Raw genomic sequence first — 21,444 nt, forward strand, 5'->3', positions numbered from 1 at the left:
GGGAGGCCTGCCCTGCCTGCCCCTCCCCACCAGGGACTTTTTATTTCCTACGTGCTCATGGCTCACGAGTTTTCCTTTCAGGGCATTTATGGATATTTGTGGCTGCGTGTTTGTTTGCCTGTTTATTTCTTTAACGTCTGTCTCCCCAGCCAGACGGTGACCTCTTTCAGGACAGGAATGTTTTGTTCACAGTTGTAGCCTGGGTATCTAGCACAGTGCCTGGCACACAGCAGACTTGCAGAAAACTGTTGAATGAATGAATGAATGAATGAAGGAGTGCCTTTCCCACTTCTTTCTAAAAGTGAAACAAGTTTCATCTCATTGAAACTCCTGGGTAGGGGGTTTTGTTGGTCTCAGGTCCTGCTCTGGGCCCTGGGGAAGCCAGGTAAGAGGGACCTGGTCCCTCAGTGCAGCCATCTGTTTCGGCCTCCATTGAACTCTCTCAGGCTTGCTTAGAAACAGAGGTTTTTGAGAATCCATTTTCTCATTTAAGATTCTCCTCCACGCGGAGTGGGAAGTTGGCAGGTATCATCTTCACGGCTTTTACAAGATGCTTTTTCCCAGAGAGGCAAAAACGCCCATGAGGGTGACCCGGCTGGGCGGCAAACCCTGTCCTGCCCTCAGCTCTTGGCACTGAAACTTTCTCTCTGCCCCTGCACCCAGAAGTGCTCATCTGTGTCTACCTCGGGGAACTCAGCAGCCTGGATGTTACCATGGGACCCTGAGGGACTGCAGTCCCATCTTCCCATTTTGTCGACAGGCACGTTGAGGCAGGTACTGCGATCAGGCTTGGGCAAATGAGCCGCTAAGAGGGTGGATTCTTCACCTACGAATGAGGTCCTTCTTTCCATAGGGGCAGGAAAAAGGCCCTTTGTCATAAGAGTCACTGCTGTTATTGGTCACCTCTGGGTGCGAGGCCTGGGCTAATCGCATATCTTGTGCTGGACCCTGACCCCATTTATCAGATGAGGCAAAGCAAGGCTCAGTCACTTGCACAACGCATATCGCTAGTAAGCGTTGCTGGTGGGATCACACTCAGCTCTGCTGGACTCTATAATCTTAACCTTGCACTTCATAGGCAAAGAAAATCCCAGGAGTGCCAAGGAAACGCTGTCAAGATATTGTCAAAAATACGCGGTACAACGTCAGCCAGGTAAGCATCCTCCGCACTGCGGACCGCCCGGGGTCGGGGTCACCCGAGCCCCGCCCCGAGCTTGCTGACGTCTCGGCCCCGCCCCGCGCCCTCCAGTCCCCGCCTGCTCCGGGTGCGTTCGGCTCCTCCCCTACTGGCAGCACGGCCTCCCATTGGCCGGGGTTTCCATGGTTACGCGGGCCGGCGGAGCTGCCAGCTCCCAGACACGTGTCCCCGGTAGCCGCCCGGAATTTGACAGGGGACCATGTGCGCGGCAGCGCGGGAGCAAGACAAAGGGCCGGGGGAGGCGGGGAACGAAGCCGGGCGGAGGGGTCCGCGTGGCTCGGGTGGGGATGGGCCCCGCGCTTCTCCTGCGAGCAGGACACCCCCTCTTTCTTTTTATTTTGAAGGAAAGGGAAAAAAGGAATTGCTACGGAAAGCGAGGTGGGAGAGGATCCCAGTCAATCTCCCTGTTCCCCTTCCTCCAGGAAGAATCGGGTACGCGGGCATCTGAGAACCCGCAGGGTCTCTGCTTATGCCTTCCAGCCCTGAGTTTCTAACCCCACCTTGACCTCAGCCCTTGAGGTTTAAATTCTGTTTCTCTGGCTTGTTCTAGAAGAGAAAGCTTAATAAGTGTGGTTGTTTTGATACTCGAAACATAAGACCCAAGGCATCTTGGGGGACCTCGCCTGCATCCATTCATCTATCCATCCTACAACAGCGACTGCACCCCGATTGTGATGACGAATGCGCCCCCCTCCCTGGGCTCCGTGCCCACTGCTGGGCTGGGCTGCTCCCTCAGGTGCGGCAGCCAGAGGAGGTGTGGACTCCCGTCCCACGCGTTTATCCTCCTGCAGCCTCTCGAGCTTGGTGGCATAGCCATCCTTCCAGTCCCCAAGCCAGATGTCCTTGATGCCCCTTCTCGCAGCCCCATCCCCATCGCCTGTTTTATCAGTTCTATTGCTACTGTAACAAATCACTACAAATTGAGTAGCTTAAAACAACACCCATCTACTCTCTTACAGTTCTATAGGTCAGAAATCTGACATGGTCTCAGAGGGCTAAATTCAAGGTGTCTGCAGGACAGCGTTCCTGCTGGAGGCTCTTGAGGGAGAATCGGTTTCCTTGCCTTTTCCAAGTATAGAGGCCGCCCACATTGGCCCCCTTCCGTCTTCAAAGCCAGCAATAGCTGCGAGTCTTTCCTCCCTAGCATCGCTGTGACGCTGACTCTCCTGCCTCCCTCTTCCACATTTAAGAACCTTGTGATTACATTGGTCCTCCCAGATAATCCAGAATAATCTCCACTTCGCAAAATCAGCTGATTAGCAACCTCAATTCCACCTGCAACCTTAATTCTCCCCTGTCATGAAATATAAGAAGGAGATCCATATGTTCCGGGGATTGGGATGCAGACATTATGGAGGCATTGTTCTGCCGACCACGCCATCCTGACAGTTTTACCTCTGGAATCTCTGCAGTCCACCTCCGCCTCGCCATTCCTGCACCACTCACTCCCTTTCCGGTTACCCGCTCTTCTCCCAAGATGCCTTCAGTAGCACCTGTCCACTGTCGTCATCTCTCTAACCTCCCTCTGTCCACATGACCCTGGGCCCCAACTCTAAGACCAAGATGCAGATGTCACTGCTTCCATGGCACTGGTCATCTGCAAAGGAGCATCCTGACTCTCCTTGGGCACACACAGACCCTCAACTTGCCCTACCCCATTGGTTCCTCTGGATCCATGACCGCTCCCACTCTCTGCCTCACACCCCATGCTCCCTTAATACTAAATCACTTCCGATTCTCTTAAGATCCCGGGGCATTTGGTTCTTCCTGGCCTTGGCCTGTGTGGCTCCCATTCTCTGAACTGTCCTGCCCACCTTTATTTGCCTCATCCAGGAAGCCTCCCTGACCCCTGCACCCTCCAGACCCTTTCATCGCTCTCCCCTGGAACAGAAATGTGCTTTTCACTGACTGGATTGGCCCAAAGAGATCTGAACCTGAGGCTGCCTCTTCATGTCACCGAGAGCCTTCTGGGGTGGGCACTATGCCTTGCTTGCCTCTTTGGTCATAGTGTCCACCGTGAAATTGGTCACATAGTAGGTGCTCAATGAACTCAGATTGAACTAAACTCAAGGACTTGGTCCGGGGTGGGGGTAGTGAGAAGACCAGCTGGGTTGTTTGGGGAAGTAAAGGATAAAGTTGGATGGAAAAGCACGAGGACCTTGGCTCTGTTTCTGGTTCTTGGGGTGGAATAATAATGACAGTGACACCAATGGTGGTTGGTCCCAAAGGCCGTCTCATGCCAGGCAGAGGCTAAGTGCTTTATGAGAACATTATCAATCAATTCTCACAACAACCTTAGGAGGTACCAACTCTTATCAGCATCCCCATTTTAGAGATGAGGGCCCTGAGGCTGGGCCAGGAAGTTATCTTGATCTTGGCTGTTCCTGATTGGAGGCGTGGTGGGAGTTGGGGACAGGTGGCTCCAGCAGGGACCTGCAGGGAGGTTGCAGCTGGTCTGGCCTCTGGAAACAGCCATCCTGATGCTCTGCCCAAAAGTCTCTTTTTTTTTTTTTTTTTGAGACAAAATCTCGCTCTGTCACCCAAGCTGGAGTCCAGTGGCACGATCTCAGCTCACCACAACCTCCACCTCCCAGGTTCAAACAATTCTTCTGCCTGAGCCTCCTGAGTAGCTGGGACTACAGGTGCATGCCACCACACCTGGCTAATTTTTGTATTTTTAGTAGAAACAGGATTTCACCGTGTTAGCCAGGATGGTCTCGATCTCCTGACCTTGTGGTCCACCCTCCTTGACCTCCCAAAGTGCTGGGATTACAGGCGTGAGCCACCGCACCCAGCCCCCCAAGCCTCTTCTTTCCTTACTTCCTGTTCTCTGTCCTCATTATTCTGCCAGCCTATTGTCATTTTTTTCCCCTTCCCAGCCTGCCCAGCCAGGATATGCGGCAGGAGGTTCATTTTTGAAAGTGTAAGAAGGGCTGCCGGGAGTGACTGTCTCACGGACACAGAGTGTGCGTTTGGGAAGATGAGACGGTTCTGGAGATGGATGGTGGGGATGGTTACACAACGATGTGAATGTGCTTGAAGCCACCGAATGGAACACGTACAAATGACTAAAATGGTAACTTTCTGGTATGGATATTTTACCACAATAAAAAAAATTGCTAAAAAAATTGTAAAGAAAAAGTGCTTTGTGTTTGCCGAACTTTTGAGGATGGGCCGCCCACTACACATTTGTGGTTTCCCAAGCGCCTCCCACAGGGCCAGGCCACACACTTCCTCCTTTCATTCTGGAAACAAGCTTGAGAAGAGAGGTGGCCTCCGCCTTGCAGATGAGACTGGGGTTCGGAGCCTGGCAGGGGCAAGGCTGTCTTTGCCAACCCGGCAGGTCTCTCTCTGATTCTGAGGAGCACGGCAGGGTCGGGGTAGGAACTTGGGCTCAGGATGGGTCTCTGGGCTGCAGAATCTTGAGCAAATTGCTTCCCATCACTGGTCTTCCTCTTCTGACGATCGGGGACAATAATAGTGTCCTCCCTCGTGCAGGGGGAGGATTCGCTGAGATGTCAGAAGGTCCTAGCACAGCACCTTGGCCACCACCAAAAATAACATTCTCCCCAGAACTCTCTACAATGCCCCCCTTTCTGTCCAGAGGACAGAGGGCTGGAGGTACGGTCAAGAGACCCGTGTCAGGGTCTCAGCCCTGAGGCTGACTTTGTCTGTGACCTTGGGGAAGTCCTCTCCCTTCCCTGGTCATCAGGCTGCCCTCTGTAAAGTTAGGAGAGTGGGTAGCGTCAGCAGGGCTCTCTGGTTCTGGTTTTCTGGGGTTTCTCCCGTAATTGTGGCCCTGTCCAGAATCAGTGTCCTCTCTCCCACCTGCTCTCTGGGCAGAGGGGCCTGGGCCCTGTCTCCAGTTCCACCTTTGCCCTCAATCCCGTCTTCTCAGGATCATCCAACCTCCAAGCAAGAGGAAAGGGAGAGGAAGGTGAAGGCAACAGACAGAGTTCTTGACCCCAGGGTAAGAGTTGCTGCCTGACACCCAGACCTGGCTTCTGACAGAAGCACCAGCAGGAACTGCCTGCAACTCCGGTGTGAATCCTGTCCAGCTTTCTGCCATTGGCTTGAATTGTTGCCTGGGAACTCTAGGTGCAAATCACCCCTTCTCTCCAATTACATGGTTTTTTGTTTGTTTGTTTTATTTTGTTTGTTTGTCTGTTTTCTGAGACGGAGTTTCGCTCTTGTTGCCCAGGCTAGAGTACAGGGGTGTGATCTTGGCTCACTGCAACCTCCGCCTTCTGGGTTCAAGCAATTCTCCTGCCTCAACCTCCCCAGTAGCTGGGATTACAGGCATGTGCCACCATGCCCGGCTAATTTGTGTATTTTTAGTAGAGATGGGGTTTCCCCATGTTGGCCAGGCTGGTCTCAAACTCCTGACCTCAGATGATCTGCCCGCCTTGGCCTCCCAAAGTGCCGGGATTAAAGGCGTGAGTCACCTTGCCTGGCCTCCCCACAACTACATGTAAGTTTCAGGATCTCAAAGACATGCTTCCTTTTGCCTGTCTCTTCCACCATCTCCACAGGTCTGGGTCAGGGGGCACTCTCCAGATATTCCACAGTTTTAGGGGGCCATTTAGCTGGGATCCTGGACACTGGGAGCAAGAAAAAGAGAAAGATGGTGATTCCAAACTACAGGCTTCTGGAGGAAGAACACGTGCAGAGAAGAGCAGACAAGGTCAGCACTCGGGGGGCTCCAGCAGATGCCAGGATGGTGCACACAGAGGGCCTGGCACACGGGGGCTTAGTGACAGGACCTGGGCTATGGTGGTCACTGATAAATCACAATATTAAAAAATCCTAATGGGACATCCACAGGTGCTGGATGGAGAAACGCGAGCATTTGGAGACATTTGACCATGATGATAATTTTTACACTAGGTGATGCTTTAGGGGTGATCACTGCTTTTGAGGCACTGTGCTGAGCATTGACAGTCAAATCTCATTTACATCTTAGAATGAGGCAGAGACTGTTGACTTCTCCATTTTACAGATGGAGACTGTATTAGTCTCTTCTCACATTGCTATAAAGAACTACCTGAGACTGGGTAATTTATAAAGAAAAGAGGTTTAATTGGCTCATGGCTCTGGGTAATTTACAAAGAAAGGAGGTTTAATTGGCTCATGATTCTGAAGGCTACATAGGAAGCATGGCTGGGGAAGCCTCAGGAAACTTACAGTAATGGTGGGAGGCAAAGGAGAAGCAGGCACACTTACCTGGCTGGAGAGGGGAGAGGTACTGCCCACTTTTAAACAACCAGATCTCGTGAGAACTCACTCACTCTCATAAGAACAGCAAGGAGGAAGTCAGCCGCATGATTCAAACACCCCCCACCAGGCCCCTTCTCTAACACTGGGGATTACAATTTGACATGAGATTTGGGCAGGGACAGAAATCCAAACTGTATCAGAGACACTAAGGCTTGGGGGAAGCTGTGCCCAAGGTCACACAGCTGGTAATGATGCAGGGCAGGTGAGCCCCCAGATCGGGGCTTAGCCCTGGAGGGTTCTTGGCTTTGCCCAGGAAATAATTCAAGGGTGAGCTGCTGGTGTTAGGCAGCAGCTTGTGTTGAGACAGCCATGCACAACAGCAGCAGAGGTTCTGATCTGAGTGGAGCAGGGCTCCCCCATGGGCAGTGTGCCCAGAGTAGCAGCTCAGAGGCAGTTCTGCACTTACATTTATTATACCCACTTTTATTTTATTTTACTTATTTTAAGGTTGTGTCTCACTCTGTCACCCGGGCTGGAGTGAAGTGGCACGATCTTGGCTCACTGCAACCTCCACCTCCCGGGTTCCAACGATTCTCTTGCCTCAGACTCCCAAGTAGCTGGGATTACAGGCACCCATCACCACACCCAGCTAACTTTTGTATTTTTAGTAAAGATGGGGTTTCACCTTGTTGGCCAGGATGGTCTCGAACTCCTGACCTCAGGTGATCTGCCTGTCTTTGGCCTCCCAAAATGCTGGGATTACAGGTGTGAGCCACCGTGCCTGGCCAATATACCCACTTTTAATTATTTGCAAATCAAGGGGCAGATTATGCAGCAATTTTGAGAAAAAGGGTGGCAATTTCCCAATGGTTGGGTTGTTGCCATGGAAAGGGGCAGTTACTGCTGGATGCTGTCATGGCATGGGTAAACTGACATGGCACCCTGGTGGGCATGTCTTACAGAGAAGTGCTTTTGTTGCTTCTCTGTTTTAGCTAGTTCTCAATTTGGTCAGGTGTTTGAGCCCCGCCTCAGAGTCCAGTCCTGCCTCCTCCCTCACGAAATGGCTGAGATTGAGAGACACATGTGGGCTGGGATTGAGGAAGGCCCAGAATTAGGGAGTAATGGGGTTTGGGGAGGGCAGTTTACTGCGCAGTCTTGATGGGGGTGGTGGGGAGTTGGTGTTCAGTCTAGCAGGTGAGGAGCAGCCACAGTGAGCCAGGGATAAGGGAGCATCAGAAATCACACAGATGAGAAACAATACTAAACAGACTTCTCCAGCCCTGACCAGACCTCAGTTCAGCGGGCACTGAAACGACCGTAGGTCCTATGAGGGAAGATCTAAATAAGCTTTCAAGTAAGAAAGGGAGCCCCCTGCTCCTCCATCTCATCCAGCCTCCATTTATTTATTTATTTATTTATTTATTTATTTATTTATTTATTTATGACGGAGTCTCGCTCTGTTGCCTAGGCTGGAGTGCAGTGGTGAGATCTTGGCTCACTACAACCTCTGCCTCCTGGGTTCAAGTGATTCTCCTGACTTAGCTGCTCGAGTAGCTGGGACTACAGGCATGGGCCACCATGCCTGGTAATTTTTGTATTTTTAGTAGAGATGGGATTTTGCCATGTTGGCCAGGCTGGTCTTGAATTCCTGACCTCAGGTGATCCACCCGCCTCTGCCTTCCAAAGTGCTAGGATTACAGTCACAAGCCACTGCGCCCAGTCCACCAGCCTCCTTCTAGAGCTGAAACTGACTATGAGAAAATGTGGGCCTTCATCAGAAAATCCATTCATTCATATGCTCATTCATTCACTATCTACTAAGCAGCACGCTGTGCCAGGCCCTGTTCTTGTCCTGAAACATAGCAGGAAAAAGAGACAAAGCTTCCTGCCATCATGGCCTCTATGTTCTACTGGAGGGAGATGGACAGTAAGTGAAAAACTGCGTACATTATATACTTTATTAGAGGTGGCAGGTACTACACAATGGAGAAAAATAAAGGCAGGGAGACAGAGGGAGTCCCAGGAAAGGTGGTTTGTGATATAAAATAAGGGGGATGGGCATGGTGGCTCACACCAATAGTCCCAGCTCTTTGGAAGGCCAAGGCAGAGGGATCGCTTGATCAAAGAGTTCAAAGCTATAGTAAGCTATGATTATGCCACTGCACTGCAGCCTGGGCAATACAGCAAAACCCCATCTCTATAAAAAAGAAAATTAGCCTGGGACGGTGGTGCACGTCTACAGTCCCACCTGCTTGGGGAGGCTAAGGTAGGAGAATTGCTTGAAACCAGGAATTGGAGGCCACAGTGAGTTATGATCATGCCGCTGCACTCCAACCTGCATGACAGAAGAAGACCTTGTCTCTAAAAACATAAAAAATAAAAAACAGCCAGTCATGGTGGCTTCATGCCTGTAATCCCAGCATTTTGGGAGCCTGAGATGGGAGGATCACTTGAGCCCAGGACTCTGAGACCAGCCTGGGCAATACAGTGAGACCCTGTCTCTACAAAAAAATTTAAAAAAGTTAGCTGGACATGGTGGTGCCTGTAGTCCCAGGTACCTGGGAGGCTGAGGTGGGAGGATCATTTTAGCCCAGGAGTTTGAGGCTGCAGTGAGCCATGATCACATCACTGCACTCCAGCTAGGCAACATAGTGAGATCCTGCCTCAAAAAAGAAAAAAAAAGAAAAGGAAAGAAAGGGTGTTGTTGACCAAGCCAGGATCCAGCCTGTATCATGGAAGTGACTGTTGAGGTGGGGGCTGATGGTGGCAGGGGGATGGGCAAAGGAGATATCACACCGGGTGTGGGGGCTCATGCCTGTAATCTCGGCACTTTGGGAGGCCAAGACTGGAGGATCAGTTGAGCTCAGGAGTTTGAGACCAGCCTGGGCAATATAGTGAGACCCCCATCTCTACAAAAAATACAAAAATTAGCTGGGCATCATGGCGTGTACCTGTGGTCTCAGCTACTTGGGGGGCTGAGGTGGGAAAGTTGTTTGAGCCCATGAGTTTGAGGCTGCAGTGTTCTATAATCGCGCCACTGTACTCCAGCACGGGAGATGGAGCAAGACCCTGTCTCAAAAAATAAAAACATAAATAAATAAAAAGATCTCCAGCTGCTGTACTGGGAATGCTGAGGACTGAGTGGGGCAGACACAGGGAGCCCCGCCGGTGCCAGAATCCAGGCCAAGTGGAAGCGGCAGATGAGAAAGAATGAGGCTTAGGGTCTAATTGGAAGGTGGAGTTGCCAGGATTAGCTGACGCTTTGGATGAGGGTTTGTGAGAAGAGCTGAAGTCGGGAAGGATTCTAGAGTTCTGGGCTCAGGTCACTTGCTGGATGAGGAGCCATTAACTGAGAAAACAAAGCAAGTTTTGAGGGTGAAGAAGGGAAGTTGTGTTGTAGACATGTTACATGTCAGGTGCCTGTTAGACACCCGGCAGGGCGTGGGCAAGATGAGCCTGGAGTTGACGGGGAAGGGTGGGATGGAGGCGTCAGTGCGGGAGTCACAGTTCCAGAGGCGCCATTGCTGCCACTAGTCGGGATGAGACCACCTAGGCTGGGAGGGAGAAGAGGAGGGGCCTGTATCCGTCTCCCAGGGCTGCTGTGACACGGTGTCACAAACTGGGTGGCTTCAGACAACAGGAGTTTATTGTCTCACAGTTCAGAAGGCCAGAAGTCTGACGCTGAGGTGTCAGCAGTGCTGCTCTCCCTTCGAGGCTCTGGCTGGAGCCTTTTCTTGCCTCTTCCCAGCTCCTGGAGGTGGCTGGCCATCCTTGGTGTCCTTGGCTTCAGCTGTTGTCACATCCTGTTCTTCCCATGTGTCTCAGTCCTCTTGTAATAAGGATGCTCTAGGCATATTGGATTAAAGGTGAACCCTGCTCAGGTAGGACCTCATCCTAACTGGTAATGACCCTATTTCCACATAAGGTCTGAGTTACTGGGGATAGAATTTCAATACATCTTTTTTATTGTTTTATTTTTATTTAAAGACATTTTTAGGTTATACTTTTTTTTTTTTTTTTTTTTTGAGACAGAGTCTCGCTCTGTCACCCAGGCTGGAGTGCAGTGGCATGATCTCGGCTCACTGCAAGCTCTGCCTCCTGGGTTCACGCCATTCTCCTGCCTCAGCCTCCTGAGTAGCTGGGACTACAGATGCCTACCACCACGCCCGGCTAATTTTTTGTATTTTTAGAAGAGATGGGGTTTCACCGTGTTAGCCAGGATGGTCTCCATCTCCTGACCTCATGATCTGCCCTCCTCGGCCTCCCAAAGTGCTGGGATTACAGGCGTGAGCCACCATGCCTGGCTAGGTTATACTTTTAAATTTTATTTTTATTTTGTATTTATTTATTTTTGAGACAGAGTCTTGCTCTGTTGCCCAGGTTGGAATGCAGTGGCATGATCTTGGCTCATTGCAGCCTCCACCTCCTGGGCTCAAGCTATTCTTGTGCCTCGGCCTCCTGAGCAGCTGGGATTATAGGTGTGTGCCACCATGCCAGGCTAATTTTTGTATTTTTTTAAAATAGAGACGGGGTTTCACTGTGCTTCTCAGGCTGGTCTCGAACTCCTGGCCTCAAGTGATCTGTCTGCCTCAGCCTCCCAAAGTGCTGGGATCACAGGCATGAGCCATTGTACCTGGCTTTGGTTATCTTTTTTTATATGGTGAAAAAAGTACACAACCATAAAATAGACCATCTTCGCCATTTAAACAAAAAAATTTTTTGAGACAGGGTCTCACTACGTTGCCCAAGCAGGAGTACAGTGGCTATTCGCAGGCGTGATCAGGGCTCACTGCAGCCTCCAACTCCTGGGCCCACATGATCCTCCTGTCTCAGCCTCCTGAGTAGCAGGGACTACAGTGTGTAACACTGAGCCCAGCCCCATCTTCACCATTTTTCAGTGCATAGTGCAGTGGCATTAAGAACATTCACATTCTCTGCAGCCATCACCAGCATCCGTCTCCAGAAACTTTTCATCTGCCTGAACTGAAACACTGCACCCAGTGAACACTAGCTCCTTATTCTCCCCTGCCCCAGCGCTGGGCAGCTGCCATTCTGGTTTCTAGCTCTATGAATTTGACTTCTCTAGGGATCTCATATAAATGGAGTCATACAGTCTTTGTTTTTTTGTGTGTCTGGCTTATTTCACTGAGCATAATGTCCCTAAGGTCAGTCCACACTGTAGCAAGAGTCGGAATTCCCTTCCTTTTAAGGGCTCTGTGATATACACCAATGGCATATCCTTTCCAAGGACACGAGTCAACCCGTAACAGTGTCCAGGGCCTGAGTCTTGGTCGTTGCAAGGATTTTAGAGGCCATAGACATGGAGAGGAAGGAACCAGCCAAGAAGCTTGAGGAAGCGTGGCGGTCAGGTTGGAGGGGAAAGAATCATGAGTGCCTGCAGTGGGTATCGAGGCAGAGGGAGTGATGCCAGGGCCACAGCCTGCTGAGGGTCAGGGAAGAGGAGGCTGAAGATCGACCATCGGGTGAGCAGTGGGGAGGCCATTGATGAGCTTTATCAGAGCAATGTTGGTGGACAGAGGGTGTGGCGCCTATCTGGAGTGGGTTCTGGGAGCCTGGGATGAAAAGAAGCAGACACAACAGGTAGAAAACTCTCCCTCTCTCTTTTCTTCTAGAGACAGGGTTTTGCTGTGTCACCCAGGCTGGAGAGCAGTAGTGCCATTATAGCTCACTGCAGCCTCAAACTCCGCGGCTCAAAATCCTCCTACCTTGGCCTTCCAAAGTGCTGGGGTTACAGGGGTGAGCCACTGCACGTGGCCTACTCTTTTGATAAATGTTGCCATAAAGGGGAGCAGAGAAATGGGGTGATGGTCAGAGAGACGGGTGTGGTCAGAGGCTTTCTGAGGGTGGGAGTGGCCGTGGACCCTCTGGATACTGGTGAGAACCGTGCCGCAGGGATGGGACTCTGGGTGATGAAGGGCAGAGGGGAGTTGGGATCTGGTGCAAGACAGGGTTGCCTGGGGACCTGAGTGTCCATGTCTGGAAGCAGGAAGATGGCTGAGGGACAGGCCCAGGCGCCCAGGGGTAGGAGCCAAGGTGGCCGTCCCGGGGTTTTCTCCTTCTTGTCTCTGTGCCTCTGAAATAAAAAGCAGGGTCGCCAGGTGAGAGAGAGTCGGAGAGATGGTGTGGGTGGGCGAGGGACGAGGAGGAGGCCCGGACTTGTGACCCAGGAGGGGGCAAGTGGACGGGCAGGGAAGGAGGTTTGACCGATGGAAATCATGCCATGCCAATGGCACGTCCACGCTTTCTCATTTCATTTTCCCAGCTCTCTATGTGGCGTCTGTCATTTTTATTTCCCATTTTACAGAGGTGGAGACTTTAAGGCTGAGGAAGGTGCCGTGGTCTCAATGTGTGTGCCCCTCAAATGCATGAGTTGAAACCTAACCCCTAAGGTGGTGGCATGAGGAGGTGGGGCCTTTGGGGGAGACCTGGTCATGAGGGTGGAGCCCTCAGGAATGGGATTCATGCCCTTATAGAAGAGGCCACAGAGGGCTGTCTTGTCCCTTCCACATGAGGATGCAGAGGTGTGGTCCTGTCCAAGAACCAGAAAGTGACCCTCCCCAGACACTGAATCTGCTGGTGCCTTAATCTTGGACTTCCAGCCTCTGGAACTGTGAGAAATCAATCTCTGTTGTTTTTCTTTACTTTTTTTCTTTTTTGAGACAGGGTCTCACCCTGTCGCCCAGGCTGGAGTGGCTGGCACAATTACGGCTCACTGTAACCTCAACCTTCCCGGCTCAAGCGATCCTCAGATTCCTGAGTAGCTGGGACTGCAAGTGTGCACCACCATACCTGGCTAATTTGATTTTGTTTTTCATGTTTTATAGAGAAAGGGTCTTACCATGTTGCCCAGGCTGGTCTCCAACTCCTGGGCTCAAGTGATTCTCCCAAAGTGCTGGGATTACAGGCATGAGCCACTTTGCCTGGCCTAATCTCTATTGTGTTTTATTTTTATTTTTGAATTTTTTTCCTTTTACTACATATGTAACAAAACTGCACTAATCTCTGTATTTTATAAGCTACCTAGTTTATAGTATTCGTTTCAGCAGTCCAAACAGACTAGCATAGAAAGTAATACAAGTTTCCTTTGATTATATAATCTGTAAGACTGACCACCAAACAATCCTGTCCAAATCCCGAAAGAAGCCTGAAGACTATTTTTTCAATTACAAAATTACATTTTTTTCTCTCTGTAAAAATACTGAAAGTTTATTTCAGAAAATTAAAAAATTCAAAGTAAGGTAAATATGAAAAAAATTTTAAATGCTTATAGTTTCACCACCCAGGAATAATGACTGTTAAATGGGGTGATTTCCTTGCAGTAGTGTTTTTTATGCATATTAACTGGCAGACGTGATGCTGTGTGTTCAGCAAATCCTGTTTCCCTTCTCCTCCGACATGCATCTAGACTACATTTCCCAGCCTTCCCTGCAAGGAGAGTGTCACATGACTGAGTCTGACCAATGGAATGTGGGAGAAGGTAATGTCCCTTACTTATCAGCCTGTTCCATAAAATCTTCTATTACTCCTTCAAGTTCTCTCTTCTTTTTTTTTTTTTTTTTTTTTTTTTGAGACGGAGTCTGGCTCTGTCACCCAGGCTGGAGTGCAGTGGCCAGATCTCAGCTCACTGCAAGCTCCGCCTCCCGGGTTTACGCCATTCTCCTGCCTCAGCCTCCCGAGTAGCTGGGACTACAGGCGCCCGCCACCTCGCCCGGCTAGTTTTTTATATTTTTTAGTAGAGACGGGGTTTCACCGGGTTAGCCAGGATGGTCTCGATCTCCTGACCTTGTGATCCGCCCATCTCGGCCTCCCAAAGTGCTGGGATTACAGGCTTGAGCCACCGCGCCCAGCCTCAAGTTCTCTCTTCTTTGGATGCTCTCAGGACGGGAAGGACCCAGTGAAGGGCTCCAACACCCTAGTGAGCAGCCAAGCTGCTAGATGGAAGAAACCGGGGTTCCCAAATGAGCCAGTAGAGTCCAGACCCCTCCCATCCCATGCTGGCCCACATTTGGTAGTGTCTTGGGGAGAAACGAACCTTAGTTGTGTTAAGCCATTGAACTCTGGGAGTTGTTGGTTAAAGCAGTTAGCCTTACACAGCAACATCACATAAATATTGGAATCATATTAAGATACCCTTTTCCGGCCGGGCGCGGTGGCTCAAGCCTGTAATCCCAGCACTTTGGGAGGCCGAGACGGGCGGATCACGAGGTCAGGAGATCGAGACCATCCTGGCTAACACGGTGAAACCCCGTCTCTACTAAAAAATACAAAAAACTAGCCGGGCGAGGTGGCGGCGCCTGTAGTCCCAGCTACTCGGGAGGCTGAGGCAGGAGAATGGCGTGAACCCGGGAGGCGGAGCTTGCAGTGAGCTGAGATCCGGCCACAGCACTCCAGCCTGGGTGACAGAGCGAGACTCCGTCTCAAAAAAAAAAAAAAAAAAAAAAGATACCCTTTTCCAGGGGCGGTGACTCATGCCTGTAATTCCAGCACTTTGGGAGGCCGAGGCAGGCGGATCACTTGAGGCCAGGAGTTCAAGACCAGTCCGGCCAACATGGTAAAACCCCATCTCTACTAAAAATACAAAAATTAGCCAGGCCTGATGGCACGTGCCTCTAATTCCAGCTACTCGGGAGGCTGAGGCAGGAGAATCACTTGAATCCAGGAGGTGGAGGTTGCAGTGAGCTGAGATCATACCACTGTCACTCCAGCCTGGGTGACAAAATGAGACTCTGTCTCAAAAAAAAAAAAAAAAAAAAAAGACACCCTTTTAGGCTGATTTATTATTATTGTTGCTATTACTTAACATTTATCATAACCTTTCACCGTATTAGTAAATCACTTTTTTTTTTTGAGACAGAGTCTTGCTCTGTTGCCCAGGCTGAAGTGCAGTGGTGCGATCTGGGCTCACTGCAACCTCCGCCTCCCGGGCTCAGGTGATCCTCCCACCTCCACCTCCCAAGGAGCTGGGACTACAGGCGCCTGCCACCATGCCCAAGTAATTTTTGTATTTATTTATTTATTTGAGATAGAGATTCTCCTGCCTCAGCCTCCCGAGTAGCTGGGATTACAGGCATGCGCCACCACGCCTGGCTAATTTTGTATTTTTAGTAGAGACAGGGTTTCTCCATGTTGGTCAGGCTGATCTCAAATTTCTGATATCAGATGATCCGTCCACCTTGGCTTCCCAAAGTGCTGGGATTACAGGTGTGAGCCACTGCGCCCGGCCTGATTTTTGTATTTTTAGTAGAGATGGGGTCTCACCATGTTGGCCAGGTTGGTCTTGAACTCTTGGCCTCAAGTGTTCTGACTGCCTTGGCCTCCCAAATTGCTGGAATTACAGGCATGAGCCACCATGCTGGGCCCATATTATGAAACCACTTTTGACAGCATAATTTTAATGGTTGCATAGAAATCCATTATCATTATTTATGACCCAGTCCCGTGTGGATATGTAGGTTGCTTCTGACATTTGCGTTTGTATGTCATGCTCCAGTGAACATCCTGGTGATGAACTGGGTGGCCCCATCTGCAGATGCCCCTGTGAACTTACCTTGGTTTCCTACCTAAGCCTCTCCTGTAGGGTGCCCTAACTCTGCAGAAACTATCTGTAGAAATGAGTGTAGGGGGCCAGGCACAGTGGTTCATGCCTACAATCCCAGTACTTTGGGAAGCCAAGGTTGATGGACCACTTGAGGTCAGGAGTTCGAGACCAGCCTGGCCAACATGGTGAAACCCCATCTCAAACAAAAATACAAAAATTAGCTGGGCATGGTGGCACGAGCCTATAAGCCCAGCTGCTTGGGAGGCTGAGGCAGGAGAATCACCTGAACCTGGGAGGCAGAGGTTGCAATGAGCTGAGATTGCACGATTGCATTCCAGCCTGGACAACAGAGTGAGACTCTGTGTCAAAAAAAAAAAAGAGTATAGGGTGTACGAGGTGAAATGTACGTTCTTGGGCTAAGTTGTGTGAAAAGCCTGGATTTTCCAGATCTGATCTCTTTTTGCCTTGTGCCCTCTTTCCTGCTGATGTCTTGGCAGTTGGAGGAGGAGGGGTGACAAAACTGAATCTCTTTTTTTTTTTTGTAAAGTCGTCTCTTACAGGCAAATATGTGGTCCGTTCAAAGGCCTATCCCTTGTAAGAGTGGTTTCTCTGCACTGGAGGGATCTCCCTCCTGTTTCCTTTTGAAGATGGTGTTTGGCTGTGTGGAGAAGCTTTCATGGGCCGGGAAAGGAGTCTCTTGCCCTACCTGCCATCGCTGGACCTGCTCAGGAGTGGCGGATCTGGCCTACCCTGGTCTCTGGGCACCGCATCCACATTCTCTGAGGCTGACTGGACTCTGCTTTGCCCTGAAAACTTCCAATTCACAGCCAATCTTCTTCCCATATGTTGTTTTTTTCTGTGGCTGCTCTAATAAAGTCCCACAAACCCGGTGGTTGAAAACCACAGAAATGTGTTCTCTCACAGTCCCAGAGGCCAGAAGTCTGAAACCAACGTGCGGGCAGTGCTGTGCCTTCTCTGAAACCTCTAGGGGAAGGTCCTTTCTTGCCTTTCCGGCTTTAGCCCTAGATTTACAAATGCATCGCTCCACTCTCTGCCTCCAATGTCATACGGCATTTTCCTCTTCTTGTAAGGACACCACTCATATTGGATTAGGCCCCACCTGATGACCTCGTCTTAATTATATCTGCAAGGACCCTATTTCCAAATAAGGTCACATTCACAGATACTGGGGGTTAGGGCTGCAGCATATCTTTTTGCAGGACACATTTCAACCCATAAGACTATCCCATTCAGCTCCTAGGTTTCCTCCACTCAGCTGCAGGGGTTGGGGGGTCTCTGTGAGACTGTCTTCAGCCCATCTGCCTGGGGACTGGGGACCCTCAGTCATTTCAGTCTGCTGCAGCCTGGCCACACTGGATGCAATGTCAGGCCTAAGGTGAGCCTTGCAGACCCCTTAGGACGCATCCTGGGGACACAGGCACCAGCTCCGATGTCCTTGGATCCCTCAAACCTATCTGAATCTTTCCACTGCCCCCAGGCCCCTCACACCTGACCTCCAGCCTCCCTTCCTCTCCTCCTGCCCTGAAAGGGTCTTCCACTCCCCGCTGCTGTCTAGCAGGGACTCTCCTTGTGTCACAGTCCCCTTCTTCGCTAGTCAGAAATGCAGATGGTATCCACACGGCTCTTCATGGGACCAAACGCTTCATGGTTTAAGTTTTATGGTAGGAGAGATGCCGGGGAGAGAGAAAATGTACTGAAATTAGCGACAGGGGAAACACTGCAGGAAAGATTTCCAAAATTCAATATGCCTGTTGAAATGGTTTTGACGTTGAGCCCTATTTGCCTTGACTTTTTTTGTTTGTTTGTTCTTTTTTTTTTTTTTTTTTTTTGAGACGGAGTCTCGCTCTGTCGCCCAGGTTGGAGTGCAGTGGCCGGATCTCAGCTCACTGCAAGCTCCGCCTCCCGGGTTTACACCATTCTCCTGCCTCAGCCTCCCGAGTAGCTGGGACCACAGGCGCCCGTCACCTCGCCCGGCTAGTTTTTTGTATTTTTTTTTAGTAGAGACGGGGTTTCACCGTGTTAGCCAGGATGGTCTCGATCTCCTGACCTTGTGATCCGCCCGTCTCGGCCTCCCAAAGTGCTGGGATTACAGGCCTGAGCCACCGCGCCCAGCCTCTTTTTTTTTTTTTTTTGTGATGAAGTCTCGCTGTATCGCCCAGGCTGGAGTGCGGTGGCATGATCTCAGTTCACTGCAACCTCCACCTCCTGGGTTCAAGCAATTCTCCTGCCTCAGCCTCCTGAGTAGCTGGGATTACAGGCATGCACCTCCATGTCATGCTAATGTTTGTGGTTTTAGTAGAGACCGGGTTTCACCATGTTGGCCAGGCTGGTCTTGAACTCTTGAGCACAGGTGATCTGCCCACCTTGGCCTTCCAAAGTGCTGGGATTACAGGGGTGAGCCGCCATGCCCAGCCTTGCCTTGACCTATGAAAGGCAAACCCTGGCCTTGTTTCCTCTCCTAGCCCAGTTACCTGCTTAGCCAGCCCAGCCATGCTTCCCAGTCAGTCTCCCACCACTCCAGGCCTCTTCTGGCCCCTTGGCACACGTTCTCATTTTTCTGGAACACTCTTCCCCTGTCCCTTTCCCTGGACAATTCCTCCTCATGCTTTGGGTCCCAGCTTGTACAATACTTCATCCGAGAAGCTGTCCCCCATGCCCCAGACACATGACCCCCACTATGGGCTGCCTGATACCCAAAGCACTTGTGGCTGTATATTTTACATTGGTGACCCTCAGTGGACCACAAACTCCATGAGAGCAGGGGCTGTGTCTATTTTATTCACCTCTGCTGTTCCCACTACTGGCACTTGGTAGTGACATAGAGTGGGACTAGACTCTGGAGGCAGACCTTGGACACTGGAACAAATTGAGGACAGGGCTAAAACAAGCCTGGGGTAGAAGCACCTCTTCATAAGGCTTGCCCACCAGTGTGCCATGCCAGTTTACCATTGGCATGGCAACACCCGGAAATGACTGTCCTTTCCGTGGCAACAGCCCAATTACCCGGAAGTTACCACCTTTTCCCTAGAAATTTCTGCATGAACTGTCCCTTAATTTGCATATAATTAAAAGTGGGTATCCATATGAGTGCAGAATTGGCTCTGAGCGGCCACTCTGGGCACACAGCCTGGCAGGGAGCCCTGCTCTGCAGGGAGCAGTTCCTCTGCTGGGCTAGGCATGGCCGCTTTAATACAAGCTAGCGTCTAACACCACCAGTTCACCCTTACATTCTTTCCTGGGTGAAGCCAAGAACCCTCCTGGGTTAAGCCCCAATTTGGGGGCTCACCTGCCCTGCATCAGTAGGAACCCACCAAGTGTGGGAAGAAGGAATGGAAAGCAGCGGAAGTGATGCCATCATTCTGTATGATGTTGACTCCGTAGAAATGCCAGCATGCAGCTGTTGTCGACCTACAAACATGGCAACTACTTATGACCAAAGCCCTCCTCAAGCCCCCACTTTTTGTAGACCCCCATCAGCTCGTCTGCTGGGAAGAGGGAGGCTGCAGATGGTCTGTCACTTACTGGGAATCTCCTTTCTCCTCTCGAGTTGACAACTGACCCTCTCAGGCTCAGCCAGTTCTACCTTGGGGGAGAGCGTGAGTGTGCGATGAAGTAGCTCCCATGGTTTAGCGAGCTGCTCTCCACACCCTCCCTCCACACCCTGGTGGGTTTGCTTCATGCATCTTGTCTTAGAGCAGCTTGGAGACTGACCACTATTTGAGCTGGGGTAGAGCAGCGATTAAGATCAATGGATTTGGTGTCTAACAGCCCCCAGCATGGGGCCTGGCACACAGTAGGTGTTCAATAAATGCTTATGGAATTGTGAAAAACAGATTGGGATTTGTGCCACAGCTCTGCTACTTATTGGCTTTGAGACCTTGGGCAAGTGACACATGCTCTCTGAGCTCAGCTCCTCCCATGGTATCCAGGGGCCCCCAAGGCCAGCCTCACCCAGATACCTTCCCAGCCTTATCTCTGACTGCACTCCTGTGCTTCAGCCAAACATATCACTTGCTGTTTCTGTTCCAAGCTCACCTGTCTTCTAGACTCCTTGCTCCTTTCAAGCCGGCCCTTGCACCTGGACCGATTTTTACCAAATGAGGTGATTGGCGATGGATGGCTACTATCAAAAAAACAGAAAATAGCTAGTGTTGATGAGGATGTGGAGAAATTGGAACTCTCAGGCATTGCTGGTGGGAATGAAAATGGTGCAGCCGCCGTGGAAAACAGCATGGCAGTTCCTCAAAAAAAGTAAAAATAGAATTACCATATGATCTAGCATTTCTACTTCTGGGTATATACTCAGAAGAATTGAAAGCAGGGTCTCAAAGAGAGATCTGTGCACCCATCGTCATAGCAGCGTTATTCACAATAGCCAAAAGGTGGAAGCATCGATGGGTGGATGGATACGCAAAATGTGGTGTAGACACTCAAGGGACTCGGATTCAGCCTCAAAGAGGAAGGAGGTTCTGACACACCTTGCAGTGTGGATGAACCTTGAGGATATTATGCTAGTGAAATAAACCAGCCCCCAAAAGTTAAATGCTGTATGATTCCACTTACACAAAATACTCAGAGTCGTCATAATCACAGAGACAGAGAGCGGAAGGTGGTTGCCAGGGGCTGGAGGGAGCGGGTAACAGGAGTGAGTGTTTACTGGGGACAGAATCTCAAACTATAAAGATGAAAACTTTCTAGAGATGAAGGTGGTGATGCTCACACAACCACATGCGTGTACTATGCCACTGGACTGTACACATAAAATGCTTGCAATGGTAAATTATGTGTTATGTGTATTTTACAAGTGAAAAAAGAAAAGTTTGATAATTGCCTGTGCCAGAAGCCACCATGCCCTGGCTTAGCGGGACAGAGGAGCCAGCCCCTGGGAACAGACTCCTACCCTTGAGAAAGGGCTAAGACCCCTGTGATGGGCTCTTCCCAGGCACCCCTTGCCCTCGGCCTTCCCTCATCCTGGCCTTGCCTCTTGGTTCCCTGAATCAATCTCCTCTTCTTTTTCTTTTCTTTTCTTTTCTTTTTTCTTTCTTTCTTTTTCTTTCTTTTTCTTTCTCTTTCTTTCTTTCTCTCTCTTCCTTCCTTCCTTCCTCTTTCTCCTTCCTTCCTTCCTTCCTTCCTTCCTTCCTTCCTCCCTCCCTCCCTCCCTCCCTTCCTTCCTTTTTCTTTCTTTCTTTCTCTCTTTCTTTCTCAATGTCCTCAGGCTGGAATGTAGGGGCACAATCACAGCATAGTGCCACCTTGACTTCCCGGGCTCAAGCAATCCTCCCACCTCAGCCTCCTGAGTAGCTGGGACCACAGGCACACGCCACCACACCCAGCTAATTTTCGTATTTTTCGTGAGGACGAGGTCTCCCTGTGTTGCCCAGGCTGGTCTCAAACTCCTGAGCTCAAGCAATCCCCTAGTCTTGGCCTCCCAAAGTGCTGAGATTACAGG

The 21,444-nt window shown here is 50.5% G+C and overlaps 1 long non-coding RNA gene across 3 annotated transcripts; it reads left to right on the forward strand.

Moving 5' to 3' along the window:
* Window positions 1-4,453: 4,453 nt before the first annotated feature.
* LOC115893859 lies at window positions 4,454-16,868 on the forward strand. Of its 3 annotated transcripts, none has more exons than XR_004053879.1 (5): window positions 4,454-4,578; window positions 5,097-5,168; window positions 5,731-5,882; window positions 13,756-13,913; window positions 16,522-16,868. It is a non-coding gene; the product is annotated as an uncharacterized LOC115893859 (long non-coding RNA). The 3 variants fall into 3 exon arrangements; XR_004053880.1 differs by having other exon boundaries at window positions 13,842-13,913; XR_004053881.1 differs by lacking the exon at window positions 16,522-16,868 and adding an exon at window positions 14,893-14,946.
* Window positions 16,869-21,444: the final 4,576 nt, after the last annotated feature.

This window comes from Rhinopithecus roxellana, chromosome 16, assembly GCF_007565055.1.
Source record: "Rhinopithecus roxellana isolate Shanxi Qingling chromosome 16, ASM756505v1, whole genome shotgun sequence".
Classification (NCBI taxonomy): Eukaryota; Metazoa; Chordata; class Mammalia; order Primates; family Cercopithecidae; genus Rhinopithecus; species Rhinopithecus roxellana.